At 44.5% G+C, this 18,051-nt stretch overlaps 1 pseudogene; it reads right to left on the bottom strand.

Annotated features, from left to right (window-relative positions):
* LOC146754657 (uncharacterized) overlaps positions 1 to 18,051 on the bottom strand; it is a 36,430-nt pseudogene that overhangs the window by 2,279 nt on the left and 16,100 nt on the right.

The following is an 18,051-nucleotide window of genomic DNA, read 5'->3' as shown; positions in this document are numbered from 1 at the left end:
ACAGCGAGACCGTGGAGCTGCCCGGGAGCTGCCTCTGGGTGCCGGCAGCGCTGCGAGCTCCTCCCCTGACAGCCCCTCCATGCCCGCCATGGCCCGGAAGTGCTCTCCGCCGCCTGCAGGAAGCACTTCCTGTCACATGGCTCAGACCGGGCTGGGGCCTGTTGGGGAGGGGCAGTGAGGGGCCCAAAACTGGACACAGCGCTCGAGGTGCTGCCTCACCAGAGCTGAGTACAGGGGGACAATCACCTCTCTGTTCCTCCTGGCAACACCTTTCCTGATGCAAGCCAGGATACCGTTGGCCTTCTTGGCCACCTGGGCACACTGTCGGCTCGTGTTCAGCCGAGCATCAATCAGTACCCCCAGGTCCATTACCTCTACGCAGTCTTCCAGCCACTCCGCCCCAAGCCTATAGCACCGCCTGGGGTTGTTGTAGCCAAAGTGTAGGACCCGGCATTTGGTCTTGTTGAACTGACTTGCGGAATCAAACTCTATAATCCAGAAATGGGTTATAAAGCAGGTATGTTTATTCCAGAGTTGCACAGCACTGGGTGCAAGGGGGATAGCTCCTCCAAACTTGCACACCGACTTGTAAAACCGTGATACAGATATAGGTACACCTCATGCATAGTCATTGATTTCCCGTAATTCTGATACATATTCTTTATCATGCAGACCCCCTCTTGTTATCGCCCATCTTGTCAGGGAGATGCAACTCCTCTTTTGATATTTACAACACCTAATCCCCTCCTTGCCAGGTGTCTCAGGGAGTTCTCACTCCTTATCTGCATCCTTCCTGCTCTCCCAGACCCATTGTCTCCATTCCTTGTTATTCTAACTAACTAAATCATTTTCTGTAAACTACCTTTAACTATCCCCCTTGTAGCCCCCCCTTTATTCTGAATTCCAGCAGAGCATCTGTTTTCTGCTTCACTGTTCATTCCCCCCTTTTCTTTAATCTAGCAGGATTTCTCTCCTGCTAGATCATTCTTTTTCTGGTGTGTGGCTAGCTGTTCTGCTATTCTCTTAATTGCACTTTTGTATATTTCATATGTAGTTAACCCAATCTACGTTCTTGTTGATTGTCACCCACCAAAACAGTGACTCAAATTTTGCAGGATTTTGATTTCTTGCCTTAAATTTATCAGGGACTCCTCTAGGTACCTTGATTGAATCTATATATATTGCATCATCAAATGATATCCCTAAACCCCTTTTGGTTCTTCCAGAATTTTTGGATATGCCTTTTTCAAATGCCAGGGTGAATGGTATAACTAATTGAACAAGTGCACAGGTGCCTCCCCAGTTAGATGGTAGGGTGGACCATAAAACCTTTCCCCCACAGTACCACCAGAGATCTTCCCTGGAGATTCCCAGTCTTGAATAATTTCCTACTGAATCCTCCATAACATTCAAGACCTCACTGCACAAGGAAAAGTTTCCCATAGGCCTGGTAGCCTTCACACCCTACCATGAGAGGCAAGCTGTATGGTTACCTACCGCTGTAGAGATTGCAGGAGGGATCTTGACATCTGTATCAGGCATTGGAGGAGACAAGAGGGAGAGAGATCTGCAGTCTCTATTTCCCCAGGCAGTTTTCTCTTGGTACAGGGCAATCATGCATCGTATTCCCTTTGGGTCCTTGGTGATCCCAGCAGAATGGGTACCACCTGAGCTATGGGCCATCCGGATGCACAAGCACAGCAATTGCTATGGTTGAGACTCTGGACAATATACTTAATCCATTCTACCCAGGCATTACTGTCCCCATATCCTGTTTTGATTTCAAATGTTTATCTAAGATCTTTTATCTCCTCAGCTGTCACAATTGCAGGGTTTTCAAGATGATTTTCTAACCCCTTTTTAAGCTCTTCCCTATCCTGGACATTCTGGGTATTTTCAAGGAGTGTACCTGTCCAGTCTCAATTGGCAGTTGTCCACCATACATCATTCCATCACTTGGTCCCTCCCCTGCATTATTGTCAAATTTCACCTTTTCTAGATAATCATCAGGATAACAAATGGGTACAGCAGTAAAAACTTTTTGTTACAACAAGGAAAACTTTTGTGAGCATTAGTTCTATATAGGTTATAATACTCTCCTACTTAAATACTTAAATACACAATTTATTTACCTATTCGAGGAAAAGTTAAAGGTTATTTAAAATAATAATAATAAAAATATGCATATAAAAGCTTTTCATTATTTCCTTCTAATTCTTATCTTTTAAAGGTTTTTCTGTCTCAACAGTTTCCACACCTCAGGGCTAGTGGATGCCTTTACCAGTGTGTCATAAGTCCATCCTTTCTCGGCTGTCCTCACAGCTGTTTCAGTTGTTAGGAGTACTTGGAATGGTCCTTCCCAGTCAGGTTGCAGCTTTGTCTCCTTCCCAGTCTGTATCAGGATCCAGTCCCTGGCTTGAAATGGGTGAACTGGAAGTTTCAAAGATGATGTTTGTGTTCTGCATCTTCTAAGGGTTTGTCCTTCAGGTCTGACTGACATGTCCCCCTTGTGCCTCCAATACAGTAAACACTGTATGAGATATTAAAACTGGTATCCTTTGGCCCAGTGTAGATTTACAGGCTTCTTGAATATTGAGCACTAGTGCAGTCACCACCCTCAGGCACCCTGGCCATCCCTTACTCTCCTCCTTGGCAATTTGCGGCTCATGGGTTTGGCAGATGGCTTCCCCCCTGGCAGTCCTTAAGGTTCACTTGCTGTTGAGTTATATGTGCTTTCTGTAAACCAAGAAATTCAGCAAACTCACAGACCATTGCACAGTTCTCTTTTGTCGCTGTGGCACTGACGTGCTGCAGTAAAGTTCCACCTTGGGATGGAGGATCCCAGGTCTCAGGCTCAGAGCTGACCAGTTCTCAAAAATCATTAATCTGTTCTCAGAACCCCGGGTAACGCTGTCCTGGTTAACTGAGTGTCTCTTCTCCCCATATTGGCCAAAGCAGGCAGAAGAAACATCCTTCAAATCCAGAAGGTAAACTACTCCACCTATTCATTCCTTAATTGGGTTAATAAAGTGCATGGATTTGCCACCACTGAGTGTATGCATTCAACAATTCTATTACTTGCCTTCAAGCGTTGTACCAAACTACAGCACTTGCTATCAAAATTTTTGCAAAATTGGAGTCCAAACTCCAGAAAGTCTTCTATCCTTCTACAGTTACATATCCTTATAGGGTACCACTTTATCCTGACTGGGCAATCTCTTGCTTTAACTTCTATTCAGGGCTTCACGTGTGGCCCTGATGCCCACACCCCTAAGTGCATCATGTTTGATATTGCTGTGACTCCTGGGGTACGACATTGTTTTTCCTTGTTTGTGTTAAAGTCAGACTTACAGTTTTTAATCAGTCAATATTGTTGGACCCTTAGCTCCAGTTTTACTAAATTTCTTGCCAGAGTAACCTGGCAGGTACAAGAATTTCTGCATTCCTACTTAGCTTATATTTAATTAATCCAAAAAATGTAAACCTTTTCTTGTTGGGCAGTAGCTTCTATTACTGTTACAAAACCATGTATGAGTAGTAAGAAGCACCCATATCCACCAGAAAATAAACCTCTTTATCTTGCTTCCCTAGATGCAGTTTCCCATTGTAGTTTGCACACTGCTTTCCTTCCAGTGGGGCGAAGCCCTCCCTGAGTTATTCAAGCCCCCACTCCCCCCACCTCTTCCTGAGGGGATCTCTGGGTCCTACGGCCCTATTCTGGCACCACAACAGTAACAGTTGTTATTATCGCCAATTCCCTTACTATCTGTGTGTCAATTAGTTTTGTTTTGTTTTCATATCGTTCACCTCTTTTCAGTCCTGTGTCATGGTTTTGTAATTTTGTAATTTTGCTATCAGTATTCCACATCATAACATCATGTAAAGTATGGATACTTCTATTGAATGTGCAGTCCACAGAAGAAGACTACATATCCCAGAGAACAACAGGGTTAATGATAAGTCACGGGACCAGGACTCTATATAATCTCGTTCCCAGGCTGGAGTGCCCTCCTTCTTCTCTCGAACTTCTCGAAGAGTGGGAAGCGTTTCAGCCGTGTCGCCTAGAGTTCACAGTAGGCCTCTCGGTTTTCGGGGACTCACTCTCTCTCTGTTTCGTTCGATTTGTTAGCCTCAATTATATTATATTGTGTATATATATCGGTATCATATTTAGTAAAATAAGTTTTTCCTCCTTAGATTGTTGCTGTTTTATCCCACTCCTTTTTTTCCCCTCCTTTCCGGGCCCCGGGGGGGGGGGGGCCCACGGGGTGGCTTCCCCTGTCACGGGCATAGGTAAATCTAAGTAACCCGTGACAGATTTTTGGTGGAGAATGCGGGCACCGTCTGCCCCAGGGGTGGAAACACAGCCCAACCATTTGCCATGGGCTGGTCCAAACTGTACTGGAACAGGGTGGTGCTCCTGAACACCTGCAGTACATTGATGACATCGTTGTGTGGGGTGATACAGCAGAAGAGGTTTTCACAAAAGGAGAGCAGATAATCCAAATTCTTCTACAAGCTGGCTTTGCTATTAAGCGAAGCAAAGTAAAAGGACCTGCCCGGGAAATTCAGTTCTTAGGTATAAAGTGGCAGGATGGACGTCGTCACATCCCAACAGATGTGATCGACAAAATCACTGCCATGTCTCCACCAACTAGCAAGAAAGAGACACAATCTTTCCTGGGTGCAGTGGGCTTTTGGAGGATGCACATTCCAAACTACAGCCTCATTGTAAGCCCCCTTTATCAGGTGACGCGGAAGAAGAACGATTTTGCATGGGGCCCTGAGCAGCAGCAGGCTTTTGAACAGATTAAACAAGGGATAGCCCGAGCTGTAGCTCTGGGGCCAGTACGGACTGGACAGGATGTAAAGAACATCCTCTATACTGCTGCTGGAGAGAAAGGCCCCACTTGGAGTTTGTGGCAAAGAGCCTCAGGAGAGACCCGAGGCCGACCCCTGGGATTCTGGAGTCGATCATATAAGGGGTCTGAAGAGTGCTACACTCCAACTGAGAAGGAGATCTTAGCCGCGTATGAGGGGGTTCGGGCTGCTTCCGAAGTAGTTGGGACTGAAACACAGCTCCTTTTGGCACCTCGACTGCCAGTGCTGAACTGGATGTTCAAAGGACAGATTCCCTCCACTCATCATGCTACCGATGTCACCTGGAGCAAGTGGATTACGCTGATTACACAGCGAGCGCGAATGGGAAACCTCAATCGTCCAGGAATCCTAGAGGTAATCATGGACTGGCCTGAAGATAAAAGGTTTGGAACATCACCAGCAGAAGAGGTATCACGTGCTAAAGAGGCCCCACCATACAATGAATTACCAGAAAATGAAAAGAAATATGCCCTATTCACAGATGGATCATGTCGCATTGTAGGGAAGCATCGCAAATGGAAAGCTGCTGTGTGGAGCCCCACACGACAGGTTGCAGAGGCCACCGAAGGTAAGGGAGAATCAAGTCACTTTGCAGAGGTAAAAGCTGTCCAGCTGGCCTTAGATGTTGCTGAACGGGAGAGGTGGCCAATGCTGTATCTTTATACTGACTCATGGATGGTGGCAAATGCCTTATGGGGGTGGTTACAGAGGTGGGAACAAAACAACTGGCAACGGAAGGGTAAATCTGTTTGGGCCGCTGAATTATGGAAGGACATTGCTGCCCGAACAAAGAATATGGTTGTAAAGGTGCGTCATGTGGATGCACATGTGCCCAAAAGTCGGGCTACTGAAGAACAACAAAACAACCATCAGGTAGATAAAGCTACCAAAATTGAGGTGGCTCAAATTGACTTGGACTGGCAGAATAAGGGTGAATTATTTCTAGCTCGATGGGCTCATGAGACCTCAGGTCATCAAGGAAGAGACGCGACATATAAGTGGGCCAGAGACCGAGGGGTGGACTTAACCATGGACGCTATTGCGCAGATTATTCATGATTGTGAAACATGTGCCATAATTAAACAAGCCAAAAGGATGAAACCTCTCTGGGAGGAAGGGCGGTGGCAAAAGTATAAATATGGGGAGGCGTGGCAGGTTGATTATATCACCTTGCCACGATCTCGCAGTGGTAAGTGTTATGTACTCACCATGGTAGAGGCAACCACTGGGTGGCTTGAAACATACGCAGTACCCCATGCAACTGCTCGAAACACCATATTAGGTCTTGAGAAACAAGTCCTGTGGCGACATGGCACCCCAGAAAGAATTGAATCCGATAATGGGACAAATTTTAAAAATTCCCTTATAAATACTTGGGCCAAAGATCATGGCATTGAGTGGATTTATCATATTCCCTACCATGCACCAGCTTCTGGTAAAATTGAACGATATAATGGGTTGTTGAAAACTATGTTGAAAGCAATGGGTGGTGGAACATTTAAGCACTGGGAGAAGAATCTGGCAGAAGCCACTTGGTTGGTCAATACTAGAGGATCTGTCAATCGTGATGGTCCTAGTCAATCTAGCCCCCTACACACTGTAGAAGGAGATAAGGTCCCTGTTATACATGTAAAGAACATGTTGGGAAAAGCTGTTTGGGTCCTTCCTGCTTCTGGAAAGGGCAAACCTATCCGTGGAACTGTCTTTGCCCAGGGACCTGGGTGCACTTGGTGGGTAATGCAGAGAGATGGGGATGTTCAATGTGTGCCACAAGGGAATTTAATGCTGGGGGAGTGCAGTCAATAATTTTATTTATTTATATATATATGTTTGCATGTGTAGTGTATTTTAGTTATTATAGTTGTACATTTAGTTATGTTACATGTAATTCTACTGTTTAGCTATCATAATTTTACATACGTGTATATATATGTATATATATATTTACCATGATGTAATAATGTAGAATAAGGGGTGGAATGTCATGGTTTTGTAATTTTGTAATTTTGCTATCAGTATTCCACATCATAACATCATGTAAAGTATGGATACTTCTATTGAATGTGCAGTCCACAGAAGAAGACTACATATCCCAGAGAACAACAGGGTTAATGATAAGTCACGGGACCAGGACTCTATATAATCTCGTTCCCAGGCTGTTGTGCCCTCCTTCTTCTCTCGAACTTCTCGGAGAGTGGGAAGCGTTTCAGCCATGTCGCCTAGAGTTCACAGTAGGCCTCTCGGTTTTCGGGGACTCTCTCTCTCTGTTTCGTTCGATTTGTTAGCCTCAATTATATTATATTGTGTATATATATCGGTATCATATTTAGTAAAATAAGTTTTTCCTCCTTAGATTGTTGCTGTTTTATCCCACTCCTTTTTTTCCCCTCCTTTCCGGGCCCCGGGGTGGGGGGGGGGGCCCACGGGGTGGCTTCCCCTGTCACGGGCATAGGTAAATCTAAGTAACCCGTGACATCCTGATATCCCTGTTACACCTTTGCCTTCTTCAGCCTGTGTCTGTTCCAAACTTTCTCACTTTCCAAACTCTCATCATTACATTAACTACTAACATCCTATTTCAGTTTCATCTCCTTCTCTCCAGAGGTGTCCAGTGCTAACACTGGAATTTCAGGTTTCCCAGACCTCTGCACATGAAGGCTATTCTCACTTCCAGTGCCCTGTCCTCTACACCTTCCCTTTCCACCTCCCCCTCTGTGGTTTACAGCAGCTGTCTCTGGCTGTCTCTTGTGGGGGGGGGGGGGAATAGTGCAGGGGGTTTGCTCTCATACCAGCGCAGAAACTCACTTTCTCTTTAACCCTTTTTCCTTTGTAAACTATTTGTACCCTCCATTACACTTCGACATACCCTCAATTATATCATTAACAATTACACTTTCTTATACCATCAAAGCAGCTTGTCCCATTCCCTTCAGGACCCACAGATCAAACAGTACAGTTCTTCAGTTTCCAAAAACACCCTTAGTACCATATAACTTTCCCTTAGTAATCCATAGCATTCAGTTCCTTGGGCTGTTCCACCCTTAATTTTATGACCTTATTTCACATTTTTCCTGATTCCCAATTTCATCTTTATCTCCTAGTTTTAATTCAGTATTCTCAAAAAGTGGTACTGTCATCCAGGTTCTTATTATCTTTAAGGCCTCATTTCTTATTTTGAGTCTTGACACCTTATGGGCCAGCAATGAATAAGCTTCCCCCATGTCAACTATACCACAACTTATTCCCCCTCAGGTCCCACTGTTATATTTACCAGGGACTCCTGGTGGGTCCAAAATTTTGAAAGCCACTCTTATTTAATTAATCCTCAATTAAAGAATTTATTTTCTTCTTAAAATTTCTAATTTCTCCACTAGTGAGTGGGGAGTTTACATAGCGTATTTGTCCTTGTCCCAGTGGAGCCTCCCATAAAGGGTGCACTGAGGTGCCGGTACAACTGGTGTTTGGGAAAAGTTCTTTTGATATCCCTTTCACATTGTTTTAATTCTCTCCCGAGCCCAGCATGCCCCCCTTTTCTGTGAAATGTCCCTGTGTGCTTTACCATTTCCTCTTACTGGGGCAGTGCCTGTCTCCCTTTGTGCTACACTGGGGTTATATGGGGGGGGGGGGGAGATTCTCAGGAGGGTCCCATTGATTAGTTCCTTTTTCTAATTCCTCTCCTTCCTGGTCCGGGCCTTTTCTTTTTACTAATAACAGGCTGATTTCTTGTATCCAACAAGCAGCATATTCTGATTCCTCCTTTGAAAAGGGTTTTGTTCTTTACATATAAATTCGAGATCTGACAAACCCAACCTTCATCAGATCCATATTTTGGTCAAATATTGATTTTCCCTGTAGTGGCTCTCTAGGCCATATCTAACACAATATTTAAACATCTCTTCCCTATTCTTTTCCTGGTTTTGGGATCATTTTAACCCGTCCTCCAACTTATACACTAACCACCAATGATTACATTATTTGATGAGGGTGTTCTTGCTTAAGAGTCCCTCCCGGTTCCCCAGCAATATCCCTCCAATATGCCAATATACATCCTAAGAGATTTTCTTAGGTATCTCTTTCCCTTGTGTTCGTACACACACAAGGAGGGGGGGGGGAACAATGGTTCAAAAACAAATTTCGTAAAGTTAACATGTTAAAGCAGAGGTAACACAACCCTATTGTTTCTCTAATCTGGATCATTGTCACATTTAAACCGCGGTATTTTCTACAACAAAAGCAACAGGGTCTCGATACTAATTGTGGTTTGCCTTCTGTGGGCTTTTTCCCCCACCCGACTCCATATGCACTTCACTATTATGTGCGTTACAATTGCCACAATACTAACAACAATTAATAAGACAAAAACATCGTAACAAATACAAAAATATCGCAACATATAGAACACAGAGGCCTTTCGCTTCATCCGTCCCCGGCTGTTTCCCTCGCGGGAGGACGGAACCGCGGGTCGGGACTCCTCACTCGCCCCACAGCTGTGCTGCGTCTCACTCACAACCACACTCACACAAGACCGGTCTTTACACAGTTCAAGGTACAGCATTTCTCAGAAAATATCAAAGTTGTTGGTTCAACACTTACAGTAACAAGTGCTAATAAGAGATGTCAATAATGGCCAAATACAACAATTCCTGCTAATACAGCTAGGAAAACCCAGGTTACTTCGTCACCAACCAACCCCTTAAGGGGGAGCAAAAATAGCTCTCCTCGTTCACGCATGGTAATCCCGGTGGGACTCGAACCCACAGCTGAAACTGCCTTAGTGGGACCCAAACCCAGAATTAGAACAGCTCAGACCGCTTCAGTGGGACTTAAACCCACAATTGAAACGGCTCAGAGACCGCTTCAGTGGGACTCGAACCCACGATGTACACGGCCTCTGATCGTGATTACACAACCAACCACCTGGGCCCTTTACCAAAGGGGAGAGCTTGACAGCTCATACCTCCCGCGTAGGACGTCTCCTCACGACTTACGGATTCCCCTTTACCCATTAAACATACCTTATCCGCCAATAGAGGGTCCTTGTCTGATCCCGCAGTGATCGGATGAGGGAAGGGAGTCCTTCTGAGAAATCTCGGGGCGCGCCAAATGTGTCCCCCCTCTCAGCCGGTCCTGCAGCCAAACAGAGAGGGTCCCTTCGTGGTCGCCAAAATGACTTGCGGAATCAAACTCTATAATCCAGAGATGGGTTATAAAGCAGGTATGTTTATTCCAGCGTTGCACAGCGCTGGGTGCAAGGGGGATAGCTCCTCCAAACTTGCACACCGACTTGTAAAACCGTGATACAGATATAGGTACACCTCATGCATAGTCATTGATTTCCCGTAATTCTGATACATATTCTTTATCATGCAGACCCCCTCTTGTTATCGCCCATCTTGTCAGGGAGATGCAACTCCTCTTTTGATATTTACAACACCTAATCCCCTCCTTGCCAGGTGTCTCAGGGAGTTCTCACTCCTTATCTGCATCCTTCCTGCTCTCCCAGACCCATTGTCTCCATTCCTTGTTATTCTAACTAACTAAATCATTTTCTGTAAACTACCTTTAACTATCCCCCTTGTAGCCCCCCTTTATTCTGAATTCCAGCAGAGCATCTGTTTTCTGCTTCACTGTTCAGAACCTCATCCCATTGGCTTCAGCCCAGCTCTCCAGCCTGTCCAGATCCCATCTGCAGGGCCTCGCTACCCCCAGGCAGATCCACACTCCCAGCCAATTTGGTGTCATCCGCGAACTTACTGAGGGTGCATTCAATGCCCTCATCCAGGTCATCAGTAAAGATGTTGAAGAGGACAGGCCCCAGCATTGACCCCTGGGGAACACCACTCGTGACCAGTCGCCAGCTGAATTGCACTCCATTCACCACAACTTTCTGAGCCTGGCCCTCCAGCCAGCTCCTTACCCAGCCAAGAGTGTACCTATCCAAGCTATGAGCTGCCAGCTTCTGCAGGAGAATACTGTGGGAGACAGTGTCAAAGGCTTTGCTGAAGTTTAGGTAGACCACATCAACAGCCATTCCCTCATCCACCAGATGGGTCACTAGATCATAGAAGGAGATCAGATTGGTCAAACAGGACCTGCCCTTCACGAACCCATGCTGGCTAGGCCTGATACCCCAGCCATCCTGCACATGCCACATGATCTCCCTCAAGACAATCTGCTCCATAACCTTCCCTGGAACCGAGGACAGGCTAACAGGCCTGTAGTTCCCCAGATCCTCCTTACAACCTTCTTTGTAAATGGGAGTCACGTTGGTGAGCCTCCAGTCTTCTGGGAACTCACCAGTCAACAAAGAGCGCTGATAGATGATAGAAAGCAGCTCGGCTGTCACCTCCGCCAGTTCCCTCAGCATTCTCGGGTGGATCTCATCCAGCCTAATGGAATTGTGGCAGTCCAGTTGGAGCAGTAGGTCTCTGACTGTTTCTTCCAGAATCACAGGGAGGTTAGTTTGCTCCCCAGCCGAGGCTACCAGGTCAGAGAGAGGAGTACCCTGAGGATAACTGGTCTGACTTTTAAAGACAGACATAAAGAAGGCTTTCAGAACCTCCGCCTTTTCCTTATCCTCAGTGGTCACATTCCCAGCCTCATCCAGCAAAAAGTGGATATTCTCCTTTGTCCTCCTCTTACTGTTAATGTCTTTATAAAATATTTGCTTATTCCTTTTCACCCCAGCAGCCAGGTTAAATTCTAGCAGGGCTTTTGCCTTTCTGATTTCAACTCTACACATCCTAACAACTTCCTTGTATTCATTCTCAGTTGCCCATCCCTCCTTCCACAGGCTGTAGATTCTCTTTTCCTCCTGGAGCCTCAAGAATAGCTCCCTGTTCATTCATGCCAGTCTACTTCCCCGCCAACTCATTTTGCGGCTCAGGGGACAGCCTGCTCCTGTGCCCTCAAGACTTCATTCTTTTAGAGCAACCAGCTCTCTTCACAGAATCACAGAATTATCAAGGTTGGAAAAGACCTAGAAGATCATCTAGTCCAACCATTACCAATACTTCCCGGCTAAATCATATTCATCAACACAACATCCAGACGTTTCTTGAACACCCCCATGGTCGGTGACTCCACCACCTCCCTGGGCAGTGCATTCCAATGCCTGACTACCCTTTCCGAGAAGTAATACTTCCTAATGTTCATCCTGAATCCCCCCTGGAGCAGATTAAAACCATTCCCTCTAGTTCTATCACCAATTACACGAGAGGCCAACCCCCAGCTCACTACAACCTCCCTTCAGGAAGTTATATAGAGCTAGAAGGTCTCCCCAGAGCCTCCTCTTCTCCAGGCTGAACAATCCCAGCTCCCTCAGCCTCACCTCATAAGGCCTGTGTTCCAGACCCCTCACCAGCTTCGTAGCCTTCTTCTGAACACGTTCCAGAGCCTCAATGCCTTTCTTGCAGTGAGGGGTGAAGGCTTTACGATCGTTAATGACTTTACGATCTTGCCTCCCGAAGAAGCACGCAGCTATTGTAGAATCTAAGACTACACGTTCTTCATGCTCTGCTTTGCGTAAGTGACCAATTACCAGGTCAAGACTAATAAATACACACAGACACTAATTTCATGAACAGTGAAAAATGGCTTCTTTTATTGCTTTTGTGGTGTTTGTTTATATACAGGCTCTACTTCGTCTACACCCCCTTAAGCTATGCATAATAATAGCCCATCACAGAGCAGGGGAGGTCCTGTCATGTCACAGCCCGAGTGTTCATTCATGCCTACTACAACAAACTCAAATTCTAACCCTACTATCTTATATCAAAAGTGTTAGTCATCATTTGATTTAAGCTTTGCTGTAGACAGCCTAAGAAGCAAGGTGCACAGATTGAGAAGCATACAAAGACAAGCAGCTCAAGTGAAAATGCATGTGGAAACACTCCATAACTGGACTTCGTCATCACAGCCCTTTGTAAATCCTTTATACTCTATCCTTTATACGTCGTGTTCTATGAGCTACAGTACGGTTTTGTGTTAACTGCATCCAAGAGGTGTGATTTAAAGCAAGCACTGTTAATTTCCCTAAATAACAGGGTAAAAACATATGACATTAATAGAGAACACACAGCAGGAACCAATGGCAGAAAATGAAGACATTCTTGCTCGGACTAGCAAAAGACCTTCAAAGGTACAAACAGTTCAGCAGACAAGGAGGGAGAAAAACAAAAGATTATAACTATTCCTGCCAGACAGACTGTCATGGTTTAATAATTTTGTAATTTTGCTATCAGTATTCCACATCATAACATCATATAAAGCATGAATAATTTTACTGAATCTGCAACTTATAGAAGAAGACTACATCTCCCAGAGAACAACACGATAAGTCACGGGACCTGGACTCTATATTAACTCGGTCGCAGAATAGACTGACGTCTTTCGAGTTCTGGCGTTCAGGGGAGTGTGTGGGAGCCTTCAGCCGTCTCGCCTAGATTTCACAGTAGGCCTCTCGGTTACGGGACTCATTCTCTCTCCTATTTTGCTTGATTCGTTAGCTCAATTTTCAATTATATTGTATTATATTGTGTTATCCTGTATTTCGATATAGTATTTAGTAAATAAGTGTGCCTCCTTAGATCGTTGCCGCTGTTTTCTTTTCCTAATTAATTTTTTTTTCTTTCTTTTCGGCATAGGGCCCCTGCGGGGCCCACGGCCCCTGTCACGGATGCAGGTGGATTTCTCGTTAAAACCGTGACAGATGGGGACTCAACCACCTCCCTGGGGAGCCTATTCCAGTGCTTAATAACCCTTTCTGTAAAGAAGCTTTTCCTGATATCCAACCTAAACTTACCCTGGTGCTCCTTGAGGCCATTTTCTCTCGTCCTGTCACCCACCAGTGAGAAGAGATCAACCCTGCTCTCGCTGGAAGCACCTTTCAGATATTGGCAGAGAGCAATAAGGTCTCCCCTCAGACTCATTTTCCCCAGAATAAACAGCCCTAGTTCCTTCAGTTGCTCCTTGTGGGGCATATTCTCCAAGCCCTTCACAAGCCTTGTTCAAGTCATTAATCTCTGGACAACTACATGCCTGGTAGCTCGAATGACTATCTACACAGTGAGTGCATGTACAGCAAATGGAAACTGGTTTCGAGGGGGAGGGGTGAGATCTTTGTGCTGTGTTTTTAGGGGAGTACAACACAATCCATGTGGTAAGCTTCCTGCAGTTCAATGTGCCATCTCCTAATAGGATGCAAAACACCTTCCTGGAGAGATCAGGATGATTTGAGATGAGCTCATGTGCTGCATGGTTTTTTTCTAATGAATCCCTCTTTAACATAAATTTATGCCAGAAGACAAAGTAACAGAAGCAATTTCCTTAAATATTGAGCATTCATACGTAAATTGCAGCCTAGTGGAATCTTTTCCTGTCCAAACAGAATTCTTTATCTATTTCTGTTACATAAGAAAAGCAAATAATTTCTTATCAGTCGACTTTGAAATACAGATAAGTGTTCACTTGAAGTGTTATGAAGTGTCAGCTTTTCTAGAGCATTTATTTTTCATGCTCTTAATTTCTCATTTCATTATCTCACCTTATTCTCTTGCCATGTCAGTGTTTTCATTCGATGGCTTCCATGTGACAAGAGCACTTGCTGTGTGAGCGATACAAACGCAGCTTTAAAAGTGGTACAACTTGCTATTAAGGCAGCTCCCCTCCTCGGGAATTTCTTAAAGCTGCAGTGAGACCAGGCATACAAGAGAAACTTTGATATGCACAGCAGGCTAAGCCCTCCTGCAGTCCCAGCTATGGAGTGCTCTGCAAAATCTGTCTCTTTTTGTTCCTGATTTGCAGAGGTTTGATCTGCTTTTACACTAGCAAGAGAGAAGTGGCACCTCACACTTATATTTCTGAATATTCTTGCTGCATTCAGTGGGATGTAAGCAATAAATAAATAAACAAAAATATTATTGCTTTGGTTCTCAAAAAAAAAAAAGAACTGCCCAGATTAATTTTGCCCACCTTAACCCTAATAGAGAGAGGAAGGTACAGCTGGTGCAGTTTGGCGGAAGTGACCATCTGCAATCCCAGGCCTAAGAAATACATCACAAAGAAGACATCAAGATTTGTAGTTGCTTTCAGGAGTCTCAGAATCGTGTCTGATGCGGTCAGAGATGGTGGGGATTTTTTCCCCAGGTACCAGTAGACTGGAAAAGGGGCAATTGTGTAGAGTGTATGACATGTATGGGTCTGATATCTCTGTGTCAAAGGGAGAGAGAATAAGAATGTTTGGCTTTATAACACATGTATCACAGAATCACTGGATCATGGAATCATTAAGGTTGGAAAGACCACTAAGATCATCTAGTCCAACCATCAGCCCATCACCACCATTCCCACAAAACCATGCCTGCCTGCGCCTCATCTGCGTGTTTCTGAACACCTCCAGATATGGTGTCTCCATGGGCAGCTTATTCCAATACCTCAACACTCTTTCTGAGAATAATTTTTTCCTGATGTCCAACCTGACCATAACTGACACAGTTTGAGGCCATGACTTCTCATCCTATCACTGTTACCTGGGAGAAGAGGTAGATCCCCATCTTGCTACAACCTCTTTTCAGGAAGTTGTAGGGAGCAATTAGATCTCCTATGTGGCTCTTCTTCCTCAGACTAAACATTCATAGTTCCCTCAGCCACTCCTCATAAGACATGCTCCAGATCCTTCACTGCTTTGTTGCCTTTCACTGGACAAGATTTAGGGCCTCAATATCTTTCTTACAGTGAGGGGTCCAAAACAGAAAACTGATAAACAGACCGGTATTGTGATCAATAGAACTTGAGGAAGAAATTCATCTTTCATGAGGAGCTCCTCTTTGCACAACACCAGGAACTAAGACAAGTGTTTGATTATTTCCTGCTATGAGGCAAAGATGTATCAGCAGATACAGCTGTAATCTATCTCTCTCCTGCCCACTTTATTCCCCCCCTTCAATTCTTTTTGGAAAGGAAATGCTGCAAATCATGTCTTATTTGAGAAATCACTGTGCACACAATGAAGTGAGAAAGCACTATGTACACAATGAAGTGAGAAAGCACTGTGCACATGAACAAGGCAAGATCCTGGATCAAGCTTTCAGTGGAAGGGAAATGCCTGATTGAATGTATTCAGTAGGAATGGGGCAGCCCTCACCCACACTACTGTCCTTTTGTAGTAATAAGAACACGAGCTTGTAGCTCTTCAGATAGTAGGATTTCTTAAGAGGAAGCTTTAATTAGAAGTAATGGGAAATTGCACCACTGCAATGAGCAGAGTCATCTGTATACTCTCCAGCTGTATTTATGTTGTGGGCTGACTCACAACTCAAAGTAATTCAGCTTAGAGATTTTCTGTCTTATCAAGCAGTCTAAGGAAGGAAAAGACCAAATTCAGAATGCAGAGGAAGAGGTTGAAATATTTCTTCCTCTTCTGCAGAGGCATTCTTATTGAAAATATCTTAGAGCAATAACAGAATGGACAAAGGCTCAGTGATGGGTTTGAAGGCAACACTTCACATGTACTTTCAGAAGTAGTTACAGTGTTTGATTGCTCCAAGTTGAAGGTCAAGGTTGCTAACATGTTTGACTGTAAGCAAAGATACCTCAGACTGGATGCCATCTAGAGGGACCATGACAGTTCTGAGCAGTGGGCCCAGGTGAACCTCATGAGGGTCAACAAATCCAAATGTAACATCTTGCACCTGGATCAAGGCAACCCCCATTACCAGTACAAACTGGTGGAGGAAAGGATTGAGCAAAGTCCTGACAAAAAATACCTGGGGTTACTGTTGGTGGGAAGCTGAACATGAGCCAGCAGTGTGCTCTCACAGCACAGAAAGTTAACCATATCCTGGGCTGCATCAAAAGAAGCATGGCCAACAGGAGAACACGTTATCAAGGGGCATTGTCACAATAATGTCTTGATCAAAATAAATGCATCACTGGGTATATACACAAAATCAGATTCTAATATTCCAGACTCCTGGGGTATGTTATGGTAGATCAGGAATAGTTTTACCTCTCTCTGCATTATTAAGAGATTAATATATTTTCATCAACTCATGCATTTTTTTCCTTCTGTGCAGAAGCAGAGATGTCTCAGTAGGGAGCATGAACTTGCAGATTTCCATTAGGATATTTAGCAACACAGTCAGTAAGGGAACTTCTTAAAGGCACAGATGATTTGCAGTTGCCCATCCCTCAGTGAGCTTATTCTTCTAACTAGCCAAGAATGCCTTCAGCAAAGGAGTCATTGTATGAACAGGGCATCCTGGGATCCCACCTTTACTCAATAAGAGCAAGTCAAGTGCATTAGCAAACAACCCAGAAAACGTTTACTTTTAGCTGGGGAAAATGCCATGAGCCCCGAAGCCAGTCCAGTTCTCATAAGGTCTTCCATAAAATTAAAGTCATACCTACTGCAAGATGAAAAGTATTCAACCAATATGAACCACACAAAAGCAGAGCAGGATGTAGCAGTTTTGCACAGGGCCACACATTCTTTCTCTGCTCTAGGTTCCACCTCCACGATTAGTCAGTTCTGCTCTGATGGATAAACGTGATTTCTTGATTTTTTTCTTCCAGACAGTTATATTTTAATGAAATATGGTAATAGGAAAGTTTCTTTGTTTCATAGATTTGTCTTCTGGAAAGGAAGCCTAGGGAGACACACAGATTGATCATTGGTTTAATGGTACGGGCACTGGCTGAAATGAGAACCTGTCCTTCCCTATCTTTAAATCTTAACAGGAGGCAGGAACTTGCATTTTCTTATCAACTCTCCTTTTCCTCCAGGATATCAAATGGTGTTTTACTTTTAATATGGAAAAGAATCAATATTTGATGTCTTCCACTTTTGATAGAAGGGATTTCTGCATTTCAAGACAGCACCTTGGCTTGTAGAGAATGCAGGAGACAAGTTCCGTGTAGCCTTCATGAAATGTCCTTGCACAATCAATCTAATGGCCAACTTTGATAACTCTGTGAATCCTGCTCTTCTCCAAGTGGATTGTACTGGAAATAAAAATAAAAAGAGTAAGAACCACACTGCTGACTGGACAAGCTTGTGAGAGCTTCTGACATCCACAGATCTTATCCACATCCCTTCACTACAGAGTCACCCTCAGTCTCACAGTGGTTGATCCTCAACTTCAGGAAATCTCTCCCTCCTTCCACAGGTCT

Source organism: Coturnix japonica, chromosome W (assembly GCF_054131305.1).
Source record: "Coturnix japonica strain WE chromosome W, WE-NBRP24, whole genome shotgun sequence".
NCBI classification, from domain to species: Eukaryota; Metazoa; Chordata; class Aves; order Galliformes; family Phasianidae; genus Coturnix; species Coturnix japonica.
The sequence above is the reverse complement of the archived record's forward strand: the minus strand, read 5'-3'. Positions and strand labels throughout refer to the sequence as shown.